This window comes from Rhinoderma darwinii, unplaced genomic scaffold (assembly GCF_050947455.1).
Source record: "Rhinoderma darwinii isolate aRhiDar2 unplaced genomic scaffold, aRhiDar2.hap1 Scaffold_446, whole genome shotgun sequence".
In the NCBI taxonomy this organism is placed as follows: domain Eukaryota; kingdom Metazoa; phylum Chordata; class Amphibia; order Anura; family Rhinodermatidae; genus Rhinoderma; species Rhinoderma darwinii.
Window position 1 is genome coordinate 145772 of NW_027463908.1, and position 13209 is coordinate 158980.

At 46.9% G+C, this 13209-nt stretch overlaps 8 non-coding genes and 1 pseudogene across 8 annotated transcripts; all 9 read left to right on the forward strand.

Moving 5' to 3' along the window:
• The first annotated feature begins 581 nt into the window (after positions 1–581).
• On the forward strand, positions 582–772 carry LOC142715951 (U2 spliceosomal RNA). Its single transcript, XR_012871264.1, has one exon. It is a non-coding gene; the product is annotated as a U2 spliceosomal RNA (small nuclear RNA).
• A 1296-nt stretch (positions 773–2068) lies between these two features.
• Positions 2069–2259, forward strand: LOC142716029 (U2 spliceosomal RNA). The gene has a single exon (XR_012871334.1). It is a non-coding gene; the product is annotated as a U2 spliceosomal RNA (small nuclear RNA).
• Positions 2260–3551: 1292 nt separating this feature from the next.
• Positions 3552–3662, forward strand: LOC142716032 (U2 spliceosomal RNA; annotated as a pseudogene).
• A 1351-nt stretch (positions 3663–5013) lies between these two features.
• Positions 5014–5200, forward strand: LOC142716031 (U2 spliceosomal RNA). The gene has a single exon (XR_012871336.1). It is a non-coding gene; the product is annotated as a U2 spliceosomal RNA (small nuclear RNA).
• A 1284-nt stretch (positions 5201–6484) lies between these two features.
• Positions 6485–6675, forward strand: LOC142716022 (U2 spliceosomal RNA). Its single transcript, XR_012871328.1, has one exon. It is a non-coding gene; the product is annotated as a U2 spliceosomal RNA (small nuclear RNA).
• A 1280-nt stretch (positions 6676–7955) lies between these two features.
• Positions 7956–8146, forward strand: LOC142715952 (U2 spliceosomal RNA). The gene has a single exon (XR_012871265.1). It is a non-coding gene; the product is annotated as a U2 spliceosomal RNA (small nuclear RNA).
• A 1289-nt stretch (positions 8147–9435) lies between these two features.
• On the forward strand, positions 9436–9626 carry LOC142715954 (U2 spliceosomal RNA). Its single transcript, XR_012871267.1, has one exon. It is a non-coding gene; the product is annotated as a U2 spliceosomal RNA (small nuclear RNA).
• A 1302-nt stretch (positions 9627–10928) lies between these two features.
• Positions 10929–11119, forward strand: LOC142715955 (U2 spliceosomal RNA). The gene has a single exon (XR_012871268.1). It is a non-coding gene; the product is annotated as a U2 spliceosomal RNA (small nuclear RNA).
• Positions 11120–12388: 1269 nt separating this feature from the next.
• On the forward strand, positions 12389–12579 carry LOC142715956 (U2 spliceosomal RNA). Its single transcript, XR_012871269.1, has one exon. It is a non-coding gene; the product is annotated as a U2 spliceosomal RNA (small nuclear RNA).
• The last annotated feature ends 630 nt before the right edge of the window (positions 12580–13209 follow it).

Sequence of the window (13209 nt, forward strand, 5' to 3'; positions counted from 1 at the left end):
AGCTGTGCAAAAAAAAGACAGCCTGGCGGCCGGCTGTTGCAGTGTTGCCCTCTCAGGCAACACTGAGTGACTGACTGAGCCTCACCGTCTTATATAAAGTTCAGACGGAACTTTGCACGTGTCATAGTGGAGCCCTCAGGATTCCAGAGCCAGCTTTCTGACATCATAATGGGGCCTCAGAGATAAAAGCCTGGGCCCAGGCAGTGTTGGTCAGTGCTGCTCAGCAGGCAGCACTGGACTGGACTGGATTACAGCTGATACAAGGTGTGAAGGAACAAGGGGTGGCTGTGGGCATGCACTTGCTGCCGCTGCCAGTGTTTATCTGCATGGCAGCAGGGCATTTGGGCGTTGCCAGGAAGGCGTTTTTATGTAGATTCCTCCTCTTTCAGCACTGCATTGTGGTGCAAGCAAAAGAAGCAAATCCTGTCTGGCTTCCTCTCCGGCCTTTATTCACCTCCCGTGTAGCTGTGAGTGTGTGAGCCTGCAGGGCCCCATGGAATTGCCTAGAAGTAGGCTGAATCGCTGCAAGGGCTGAACAGCAGTATCGGGCAGGCTCGGGCAACGCGCGGCCCGTTCGGGTTATCGCTTCTCGGCCTTTTGGCTAAGATCAAGTGTAGTATCTGTTCTTATCAGTTTAATATCTGATACGTCCCCTATCTGGGGACCATATATTAAATGGATTTTTAGAACAGGGAGATGGAAATAGAGCTTGCTCTGTCCACTCCACGCATTGACCTGGTATTGCAGTATTTCCAGGACCGGTGCACCCTTTCCTTATGTGTTGACTAAAAGCAGATTCCAAAAGTGTTTTTTGTCTTTGCTATTGTTTCTGTCTTTCTGAAGGGATCTCCCCTTTTAATCCCATTATTTCAACACCTGTTGGACAATGCATGAGTGATAATGAGCTCATTGATTAAATGCAATTAATGAATAGATTGCCACCTCTTGTTGTGTGTCGTCTGTGTTTCTGTGTTTCCGGCATTTCACATTGGAACACCTCATTCACCTTCCTTGTCTTCTCTCCGCCCTCCCTTTTAGGTAAGTTAAAGAGCTGCACCTGAGCCAGCCACTGATTGATTGATTGATTGATTGATTGATTGATTGATTGATTGATTGATTGATTGATTGATGCAGCACAACAGTCAAATAGTGGAGTGGAGTAGGGGAACAGCAAACAGCCAATAAAGCAGCCCGCCCGCTCGCCTGCCCGCCACAATGGACCTACCTGTGTACACTAGATGGATGTGATGGAATGTACTGTCGTCCCTACATTTCAAGAAGAAGTAAGAATTGCAGTTGCAACAAAGCCTTGCTTGCCTACAAAGAGAGCAGCAATTTGGATTTGTTACTATGTTACCTAGAAGAATAACAAACTGTGCAAGGATGGAGGTTGTAGGAGCAAGGAGAAGTTGTCTGTAAAGTTGGTGGATGCCTATTTTCCATTTTGCAGTCCCTTGTCTCCCTCTTGTGGCCTCCTGGAGGCAACTAGCTGTGCAAAAAAAAGACAGCCTGGCGGCCGGCTGTTGCAGTGTTGCCCTCTCAGGCAACACTGAGTGACTGACTGAGCCTCACCGTCTTATATAAAGTTCAAACGGAACTTTGCACGTGTCATAGTGGAGCCCTCAGGATTCCAGAGCCAGCTTTCTGACATCATAATGGGGCCTCAGAGATAAAAGCCTGGGCCCAGGCAGTGTTGGTCAGTGCTGCTCAGCAGGCAGCACTGGACTGGACTGGATTACAGCTGATACAAGGTGTGAAGGAACAAGGGGTGGCTGTGGGCATGCACTTGCTGCCGCTGCCAGTGTTTATCTGCATGGCAGCAGGGCATTTGGGCGTTGCCAGGAAGGCGTTTTTATGTAGATTCCTCCTCTTTCAGCACTGCATTGTGGTGCAAGCAAAAGAAGCAAATCCTGTCTGGCTTCCTCTCCGGCCTTTATTCACCTCCCGTGTAGCTGTGAGTGTGTGAGCCTGCAGGGCCCCATGGAATTGCCTAGAAGTAGGCTGAATCGCTGCAAGGGCTGAACAGCAGTATCGGGCAGGCTCGGGCAACGCGCGGCCCGTTCGGGTTATCGCTTCTCGGCCTTTTGGCTAAGATCAAGTGTAGTATCTGTTCTTATCAGTTTAATATCTGATACGTCCCCTATCTGGAGACCATATATTAAATGGATTTTTAGAACAGGGAGATGGAAATAGAGCTTGCTCTGTCCACTCCACGCATTGACCTGGTATTGCAGTATTTCCAGGACCGGTGCACCCTTTCCTTATGTGTTGACTAAAAGCAGATTCCAAAAGTGTTTTTTGTCTTTGCTATTGTTTCTGTCTTTCTGAAGGGATCTCCCCTTTTAATCCCATTATTTCAACACCTGTTGGACAATGCATGAGTGATAATGAGCTCATTGATTAAATGCAATTAATGAATAGATTGCCACCTCTTGTTGTGTGTCGTCTGTGTTTCTGTGTTTCCGGCATTTCACATTGGAAAACCTCATTCACCTTCCTTGTCTTCTCTCCGCCCTCCCTTTTAGGTAAGTTAAAGAGCTGCACCTGAGCCAGCCACTGATTGATTGATTGATTGATTGATTGATTGATTGATTGATTGATTGATTGATTGATGCAGCACAACAGTCAAATAGTGGAGTGGAGTAGGGGAACAGCAAACAGCCAATAAAGCAGCCCGCCCGCTCGCCTGCCCGCCACAATGGACCTACCTGTGTACACTAGATGGATGTGATGGAATGTACTGTCGTCCCTACATTTCAAGAAGAAGTAAGAATTGCAGTTGCAACAAAGCCTTGCTTGCCTACAAAGAGAGCAGCAATTTGGATTTGTTACTATGTTACCTAGAAGAATAACAAACTGTGCAAGGATGGAGGTTGTAGGAGCAAGGAGAAGTTGTCTGTAAAGTTGGTGGATGCCTATTTTCCATTTTGCAGTCCCTTGTCTCCCTCTTGTGGCCTCCTGGAGGCAACTAGCTGTGCAAAAAAAAGACAGCCTGGCGGCCGGCTGTTGCAGTGTTGCCCTCTCAGGCAACACTGAGTGACTGACTGAGCCTCACCGTCTTATATAAAGTTCAGACGGAACTTTGCACGTGTCATAGTGGAGCCCTCAGGATTCCAGAGCCAGCTTTCTGACATCATAATGGGGCCTCAGAGATAAAAGCCTGGGCCCAGGCAGTGTTGGTCAGTGCTGCTCAGCAGGCAGCACTGGACTGGACTGGATTACAGCTGATACAAGGTGTGAAGGAACAAGGGGTGGCTGTGGGCATGCACTTGCTGCCGCTGCCAGTGTTTATCTGCATGGCAGCAGGGCATTTGGGCGTTGCCAGGAAGGCGTTTTTATGTAGATTCCTCCTCTTTCAGCACTGCATTGTGGTGCAAGCAAAAGAAGCAAATCCTGTCTGGCTTCCTCTCCGGCCTTTATTCACCTCCCGTGTAGCTGTGAGTGTGTGAGCCTGCAGGGCCCCATGGAATTGCCTAGAAGTAGGCTGAATCGCTGCAAGGGCTGAACAGCAGTATCGGGCAGGCTCGGGCAACGCGCGGCCCGTTCGGGTTATCGCTTCTCGGCCTTTTGGCTAAGATCAAGTGTAGTACTTTAGGGTATTGCCTTGTTTCTTGGTCAGGAGGTGCCCTGGTACCCTTTTCCTTGGCCTGGGGGGATCGTTTCTCTTAGGAGAGACTTCACCCCTCTGCTGCTATTGGGGAGGAGGATTAGTCCAGGGCAACGGGGAGCGATCACCTGCCTGGTACTCCGGTACTGAAGGTATTTCTTTGGAGATTGCTGGAATTCTTTTGGAGCAGGATGGAGGAAATTCCCGAACATATGCGAACCAGGAATGCGGTCCGGTTTTTCGTGGAGGAATCTGAGAGGCAAAGGAAGGATTTGGAGTACATCACGAAGGTCCTTTTGTTGGATTTCTTTCAGCTGGAGAGATCGTGCATTTTGGCGGTGATGGACTATCCGAGGAGAGGGTGCTTTGACGTTACCTTCGCTACAGAAGAAATTTATTCAGATTTTTTGGAACGCTTGAAGGAAGGTAAAAGGGACCCAAGACTTGTGGGTGTGAAGGTAACACCACATTTTGTGCCAAACAAGAAGTTGGTGGTCGTAAAGATGTTTTCGCCTTACGTGGAGGAAGAGGACATTAAGTCATTTCTCACTAAGTTTTGTGAGGAGGTGGTGGGAAAGGGGAAAGTGTTTAACCCCTTTGGATTTTGGACTGGGAAATGGAAATTTCTTTGTAAATTTGTGAGAATTGGTGAATCTAGAAACCTATTGTTTCCTCCAGCGCGGTTTAAGATTGGAAGTGCATGTGGAAATTTATTTTTTTTGGGAATGGATATGTTTTGTTTGAATTGTAAAGATTATGGTCATGAGAGAGAAACGTGTGAGAAAGTAATGTGTACAAAATGTCTGCAAGAGGGGCATAAGTATAATGAATGTCAGAAAGGGAAAGTATGTAATATGTGTGGAGAGGAGGGGCACATATTCAAATCATGCCCAAAGAAAAGCAAACGTGAGGTACAAGAGGAAAATAAGAAGATAGTCAAAAGAAAGGAAGCGGAAGTTAGTTTGGAAGAAGGAAAGCTTCAGAAATTGGAAGGAAGTGGGCAAAGTGATGAGAAAAAAAGGAAAAAAGCAGAGAGAAAGAAAAAAAGTGTCATTTCAGAAGAGGAAAGAGCAGAAAGAGACAGGTTACTGGAAGAAGTAGAGCAGTTACGTAGTAAAATTAATTTTGAAAAAATGCGGAGAAGGGTGCGGCTCTGTGTAAGAGAAAATTTACCAGGGTTTCTTGAACGGTATGGTGTGCCAACGTGGTTAGCGTGCATTGTAAACTGTGAATGGGATGGTAATGATTTGCAGGAACATTTAGTGGATATGTTAGGAACTATTGCTGTTAAAAAAGGAATGTTTTTTTGATTTCTTAAAAGGAAAAAAGGAAAGAGGAAAACAAAAGTTAATTATACGTTTTCAGTTTTCATTGTGATGATCTAAGTCTTTTTTATTTTGAATTTTATGATTTTTAAGACGTGATCTGAATGAAAAAAAATCTGTTCTTATCAGTTTAATATCTGATACGTCCCCTATCTGGGGACCATATATTAAATGGATTTTTAGAACAGGGAGATGGAAATAGAGCTTGCTCTGTCCACTCCACGCATTGACCTGGTATTGCAGTATTTCCAGGACCGGTGCACCCTTTCCTTATGTGTTGACTAAAAGCAGATTCCAAAAGTGTTTTTTGTCTTTGCTATTGTTTCTGTCTTTCTGAAGGGATCTCCCCTTTTAATCCCATTATTTCAACACCTGTTGGACAATGCATGAGTGATAATGAGCTCATTGATTAAATGCAATTAATGAATAGATTGCCACCTCTTGTTGTGTGTCGTCTGTGTTTCTGTGTTTCCGGCATTTCACATTGGAACACCTCATTCACCTTCCTTGTCTTCTCTCCGCCCTCCCTTTTAGGTAAGTTAAAGAGCTGCACCTGAGCCAGCCACTGATTGATTGATTGATTGATTGATTGATTGATTGATTGATTGATTGATGCAGCACAACAGTCAAATAGTGGAGTGGAGTAGGGGAACAGCAAACAGCCAATAAAGCAGCCCGCCCGCTCGCCTGCCCGCCACAATGGACCTACCTGTGTACACTAGATGGATGTGATGGAATGTACTGTCGTCCCTACATTTCAAGAAGAAGTAAGAATTGCAGTTGCAACAAAGCCTTGCTTGCCTACAAAGAGAGCAGCAATTTGGATTTGTTACTATGTTACCTAGAAGAATAACAAACTGTGCAAGGATGGAGGTTGTAGGAGCAAGGAGAAGTTGTCTGTAAAGTTGGTGGATGCCTATTTTCCATTTTGCAGTCCCTTGTCTCCCTCTTGTGGCCTCCTGGAGGCAACTAGCTGTGCAAAAAAAAGACAGCCTGGCGGCCGGCTGTTGCAGTGTTGCCCTCTCAGGCAACACTGAGTGACTGACTGAGCCTCACCGTCTTATATAAAGTTCAGACGGAACTTTGCACGTGTCATAGTGGAGCCCTCAGGATTCCAGAGCCAGCTTTCTGACATCATAATGGGGCCTCAGAGATAAAAGCCTGGGCCCAGGCAGTGTTGGTCAGTGCTGCTCAGCAGGCAGCACTGGACTGGACTGGATTACAGCTGATACAAGGTGTGAAGGAACAAGGGGTGGCTGTGGGCATGCACTTGCTGCCGCTGCCAGTGTTTATCTGCATGGCAGCAGGGCATTTGGGCGTTGCCAGGAAGGCGTTTTTATGTAGATTCCTCCTCTTTCAGCACTGCATTGTGGTGCAAGCAAAAGAAGCAAATCCTGTCTGGCTTCCTCTCCGGCCTTTATTCACCTCCCGTGTAGCTGTGAGTGTGTGAGCCTGCAGGGCCCCATGGAATTGCCTAGAAGTAGGCTGAATCGCTGCAAGGGCTGAACAGCAGTATCGGGCAGGCTCGGGCAACGCGCGGCCCGTTCGGGTTATCGCTTCTCAGCCTTTTGGCTAAGATCAAGTGTAGTATCTGTTCTTATCAGTTTAATATCTGATACGTCCCCTATCTGGGGACCATATATTAAATGGATTTTTAGAACAGGGAGATGGAAATAGAGCTTGCTCTGTCCACTCCACGCATTGACCTGGTATTGCAGTATTTCCAGGACCGGTGCACCCTTTCCTTATGTGTTGACTAAAAGCAGATTCCAAAAGTGTTTTTTGTCTTTGCTATTGTTTCTGTCTTTCTGAAGGGATCTCCCCTTTTAATCCCATTATTTCAACACCTGTTGGACAATGCATGAGTGATAATGAGCTCATTGATTAAATGCAATTAATGAATAGATTGCCACCTCTTGTTGTGTGTCGTCTGTGTTTCTGTGTTTCCGGCATTTCACATTGGAACACCTCATTCACCTTCCTTGTCTTCTCTCCGCCCTCCCTTTTAGGTAAGTTAAAGAGCTGCACCTGAGCCAGCCACTGATTGATTGATTGATTGATTGATTGATTGATTGATTGATTGATGCAGCACAACAGTCAAATAGTGGAGTGGAGTAGGGGAACAGCAAACAGCCAATAAAGCAGCCCGCCCGCTCGCCTGCCCGCCACAATGGACCTACCTGTGTACACTAGATGGATGTGATGGAATGTACTGTCGTCCCTACATTTCAAGAAGAAGTAAGAATTGCAGTTGCAACAAAGCCTTGCTTGCCTACAAAGAGAGCAGCAATTTGGATTTGTTACTATGTTACCTAGAAGAATAACAAACTGTGCAAGGATGGAGGTTGTAGGAGCAAGGAGAAGTTGTCTGTAAAGTTGGTGGATGCCTATTTTCCATTTTGCAGTCCCTTGTCTCCCTCTTGTGGCCTCCTGGAGGCAACTAGCTGTGCAAAAAAAAGACAGCCTGGCGGCCGGCTGTTGCAGTGTTGCCCTCTCAGGCAACACTGAGTGACTGACTGAGCCTCACCGTCTTATATAAAGTTCAGACGGAACTTTGCACGTGTCATAGTGGAGCCCTCAGGATTCCAGAGCCAGCTTTCTGACATCATAATGGGGCCTCAGAGATAAAAGCCTGGGCCCAGGCAGTGTTGGTCAGTGCTGCTCAGCAGGCAGCACTGGACTGGACTGGATTACAGCTGATACAAGGTGTGAAGGAACAAGGGGTGGCTGTGGGCATGCACTTGCTGCCGCTGCCAGTGTTTATCTGCATGGCAGCAGGGCATTTGGGCGTTGCCAGGAAGGCGTTTTTATGTAGATTCCTCCTCTTTCAGCACTGCATTGTGGTGCAAGCAAAAGAAGCAAATCCTGTCTGGCTTCCTCTCCGGCCTTTATTCACCTCCCGTGTAGCTGTGAGTGTGTGAGCCTGCAGGGCCCCATGGAATTGCCTAGAAGTAGGCTGAATCGCTGCAAGGGCTGAACAGCAGTATCGGGCAGGCTCGGGCAACGCGCGGCCCGTTCGGGTTATCGCTTCTCGGCCTTTTGGCTAAGATCAAGTGTAGTATCTGTTCTTATCAGTTTAATATCTGATACGTCCCCTATCTGGGGACCATATATTAAATGGATTTTTAGAACAGGGAGATGGAAATAGAGCTTGCTCTGTCCACTCCACGCATTGACCTGGTATTGCAGTATTTCCAGGACCGGTGCACCCTTTCCTTATGTGTTGACTAAAAGCAGATTCCAAAAGTGTTTTTTGTCTTTGCTATTGTTTCTGTCTTTCTGAAGGGATCTCCCCTTTTAATCCCATTATTTCAACACCTGTTGGACAATGCATGAGTGATAATGAGCTCATTGATTAAATGCAATTAATGAATAGATTGCCACCTCTTGTTGTGTGTCGTCTGTGTTTCTGTGTTTCCGGCATTTCACATTGGAACACCTCATTCACCTTCCTTGTCTTCTCTCCGCCCTCCCTTTTAGGTAAGTTAAAGAGCTGCACCTGAGCCAGCCACTTGATTGATTGATTGATTGATTGATTGATTGATTGATTGATTGATTGATTGATGCAGCACAACAGTCAAATAGTGGAGTGGAGTAGGGGAACAGCAAACAGCCAATAAAGCAGCCCGCCCGCTCGCCTGCCCGCCACAATGGACCTACCTGTGTACACTAGATGGATGTGATGGAATGTACTGTCGTCCCTACATTTCAAGAAGAAGTAAGAATTGCAGTTGCAACAAAGCCTTGCTTGCCTACAAAGAGAGCAGCAATTTGGATTTGTTACTATGTTACCTAGAAGAATAACAAACTGTGCAAGGATGGAGGTTGTAGGAGCAAGGAGAAGTTGTCTGTAAAGTTGGTGGATGCCTATTTTCCATTTTGCAGTCCCTTGTCTCCCTCTTGTGGCCTCCTGGAGGCAACTAGCTGTGCAAAAAAAAGACAGCCTGGCGGCCGGCTGTTGCAGTGTTGCCCTCTCAGGCAACACTGAGTGACTGACTGAGCCTCACCGTCTTATATAAAGTTCAGACGGAACTTTGCACGTGTCATAGTGGAGCCCTCAGGATTCCAGAGCCAGCTTTCTGACATCATAATGGGGCCTCAGAGATAAAAGCCTGGGCCCAGGCAGTGTTGGTCAGTGCTGCTCAGCAGGCAGCACTGGACTGGACTGGATTACAGCTGATACAAGGTGTGAAGGAACAAGGGGTGGCTGTGGGCATGCACTTGCTGCCGCTGCCAGTGTTTATCTGCATGGCAGCAGGGCATTTGGGCGTTGCCAGGAAGGCGTTTTTATGTAGATTCCTCCTCTTTCAGCACTGCATTGTGGTGCAAGCAAAAGAAGCAAATCCTGTCTGGCTTCCTCTCCGGCCTTTATTCACCTCCCGTGTAGCTGTGAGTGTGTGAGCCTGCAGGGCCCCATGGAATTGCCTAGAAGTAGGCTGAATCGCTGCAAGGGCTGAACAGCAGTATCGGGCAGGCTCGGGCAACGCGCGGCCCGTTCGGGTTATCGCTTCTCGGCCTTTTGGCTAAGATCAAGTGTAGTATCTGTTCTTATCAGTTTAATATCTGATACGTCCCCTATCTGGGGACCATATATTAAATGGATTTTTAGAACAGGGAGATGGAAATAGAGCTTGCTCTGTCCACTCCACGCATTGACCTGGTATTGCAGTATTTCCAGGACCGGTGCACCCTTTCCTTATGTGTTGACTAAAAGCAGATTCCAAAAGTGTTTTTTGTCTTTGCTATTGTTTCTGTCTTTCTGAAGGGATCTCCCCTTTTAATCCCATTATTTCAACACCTGTTGGACAATGCATGAGTGATAATGAGCTCATTGATTAAATGCAATTAATGAATAGATTGCCACCTCTTGTTGTGTGTCGTCTGTGTTTCTGTGTTTTCCGGCATTTCACATTGGAACACCTCATTCACCTTCCTTGTCTTCTCTCCGCCCTCCCTTTTAGGTAAGTTAAAGAGCTGCACCTGAGCCAGCCACTTGATTGATTGATTGATTGATTGATTGATTGATTGATTGATTGATTGATTGATTGATTGATTGATGCAGCACAACAGTCAAATAGTGGAGTGGAGTAGGGGAACAGCAAACAGCCAATAAAGCAGCCCGCCCGCTCGCCTGCCCGCCACAATGGACCTACCTGTGTACACTAGATGGATGTGATGGAATGTACTGTCGTCCCTACATTTCAAGAAGAAGTAAGAATTGCAGTTGCAACAAAGCCTTGCTTGCCTACAAAGAGAGCAGCAATTTGGATTTGTTACTATGTTACCTAGAAGAATAACAAACTGTGCAAGGATGGAGGTTGTAGGAGCAAGGAGAAGTTGTCTGTAAAGTTGGTGGATGCCTATTTTCCATTTTGCAGTCCCTTGTCTCCCTCTTGTGGCCTCCTGGAGGCAACTAGCTGTGCAAAAAAAAGACAGCCTGGCGGCCGGCTGTTGCAGTGTTGCCCTCTCAGGCAACACTGAGTGACTGACTGAGCCTCACCGTCTTATATAAAGTTCAGACGGAACTTTTCACGTGTCATAGTGGAGCCCTCAGGATTCCAGAGCCAGCTTTCTGACATCATAATGGGGCCTCAGAGATAAAAGCCTGGGCCCAGGCAGTGTTGGTCAGTGCTGCTCAGCAGGCAGCACTGGACTGGACTGGATTACAGCTGATACAAGGTGTGAAGGAACAAGGGGTGGCTGTGGGCATGCACTTGCTGCCGCTGCCAGTGTTTATCTGCATGGCAGCAGGGCATTTGGGCGTTGCCAGGAAGGCGTTTTTATGTAGATTCCTCCTCTTTCAGCACTGCATTGTGGTGCAAGCAAAAGAAGCAAATCCTGTCTGGCTTCCTCTCCGGCCTTTATTCACCTCCCGTGTAGCTGTGAGTGTGTGAGCCTGCAGGGCCCCATGGAATTGCCTAGAAGTAGGCTGAATCGCTGCAAGGGCTGAACAGCAGTATCGGGCAGGCTCGGGCAACGCGCGGCCCGTTCGGGTTATCGCTTCTCGGCCTTTTGGCTAAGATCAAGTGTAGTATCTGTTCTTATCAGTTTAATATCTGATACGTCCCCTATCTGGGGACCATATATTAAATGGATTTTTAGAACAGGGAGATGGAAATAGAGCTTGCTCTGTCCACTCCACGCATTGACCTGGTATTGCAGTATTTCCAGGACCGGTGCACCCTTTCCTTATGTGTTGACTAAAAGCAGATTCCAAAAGTGTTTTTTGTCTTTGCTGTTGTTTCTGTCTTTCTGAAGGGATCTCCCCTTTTAATCCCATTATTTCAACACCTGTTGGACAATGCATGAGTGATAATGAGCTCATTGATTAAATGCAATTAATGAATAGATTGCCACCTCTTGTTGTGTGTCGTCTGTGTTTCTGTGTTTCCGGCATTTCACATTGGAACACCTGATTCACCTTCCTTGTCTTCTCTCCGCCCTCCCTTTTAGGTAAGTTAAAGAGCTGCACCTGAGCCAGCCACTGATTGATTGATTGATTGATTGATTGATTGATGCAGCACAACAGTCAAATAGTGGAGTGGAGTAGGGGAACAGCAAACAGCCAATAAAGCAGCCCGCCCGCTCGCCTGCCCGCCACAATGGACCTACCTGTGTACACTAGATGGATGTGATGGAATGTACTGTCGTCCCTACATTTCAAGAAGAAGTAAGAATTGCAGTTGCAACAAAGCCTTGCTTGCCTACAAAGAGAGCAGCAATTTGGATTTGTTACTATGTTACCTAGAAGAATAACAAACTGTGCAAGGATGGAGGTTGTAGGAGCAAGGAGAAGTTGTCTGTAAAGTTGGTGGATGCCTATTTTCCATTTTGCAGTCCCTTGTCTCCCTCTTGTGGCCTCCTGGAGGCAACTAGCTGTGCAAAAAAAAGACAGCCTGGCGGCCGGCTGTTGCAGTGTTGCCCTCTCAGGCAACACTGAGTGACTGACTGAGCCTCACCGTCTTATATAAAGTTCAGACGGAACTTTTGCACGTGTCATAGTGGAGCCCTCAGGATTCCAGAGCCAGCTTTCTGACATCATAATGGGGCCTCAGAGATAAAAGCCTGGGCCCAGGCAGTGTTGGTCAGTGCTGCTCAGCAGGCAGCACTGGACTGGACTGGATTACAGCTGATACAAGGTGTGAAGGAACAAGGGGTGGCTGTGGGCATGCACTTGCTGCCGCTGCCAGTGTTTATCTGCATGGCAGCAGGGCATTTGGGCGTTGCCAGGAAGGCGTTTTTATGTAGATTCCTCCTCTTTCAGCACTGCATTGTGGTGCAAGCAAAAGAAGCAAATCCTGTCTGGCTTCCTCTCCGGCCTTTATTCACCTCCCGTGTAGCTGTGAGTGTGTGAGCCTGCAGGGCCCCATGGAATTGCCTAGAAGTAGGCTGAATCGCTGCAAGGGCTGAACAGCAGTATCGGGCAGGCTCGGGCAACGCGCGGCCCGTTCGGGTTATCGCTTCTCGGCCTTTTGGCTAAGATCAAGTGTAGTATCTGTTCTTATCAGTTTAATATCTGATACGTCCCCTATCTGGGGACCATATATTAAATGGATTTTTAGAACAGGGAGATGGAAATAGAGCTTGCTCTGTCCACTCCACGCATTGACCTGGTATTGCAGTATTTCCAGGACCGGTGCACCCTTTCCTTATGTGTTGACTAAAAGCAGATTCCAAAAGTGTTTTTTGTCTTTGCTATTGTTTCTGTCTTTCTGAAGGGATCTCCCCTTTTAATCCCATTATTTCAACACCTGTTGGACAATGCATGAGTGATAATGAGCTCATTGATTAAATGCAATTAATGAATAGATTGCCACCTCTTGTTGTGTGTCGTCTGTGTTTCTGTGTTTCCGGCATTTCACATTGGAACACCTCATTCACCTTCCTTGTCTTCTCTCCGCCCTCCCTTTTAGGTAAGTTAAAGAGCTGCACCTGAGCCAGCCACTGATTGATTGATTGATTGATTGATTGATTGATTGATTGATTGATTGATTGATTGATTGATGCAGCACAACAGTCAAATAGTGGAGTGGAGTAGGGGAACAGCAAACAGCCAATAAAGCAGCCCGCCCGCTCGCCTGCCCGCCACAATGGACCTACCTGTGTACACTAGATGGATGTGATGGAATGTACAATGTACTGTCGTCCCTACATTTCAAGAAGAAGTAAGAATTGCAGTTGCAACAAAGCCTTGCTTGCCTACAAAGAGAGCAGCAATTTGGATTTGTTACTATGTTACCTAGAAGAATAACAAACTGTGCAAGGATGGAGGTTGTA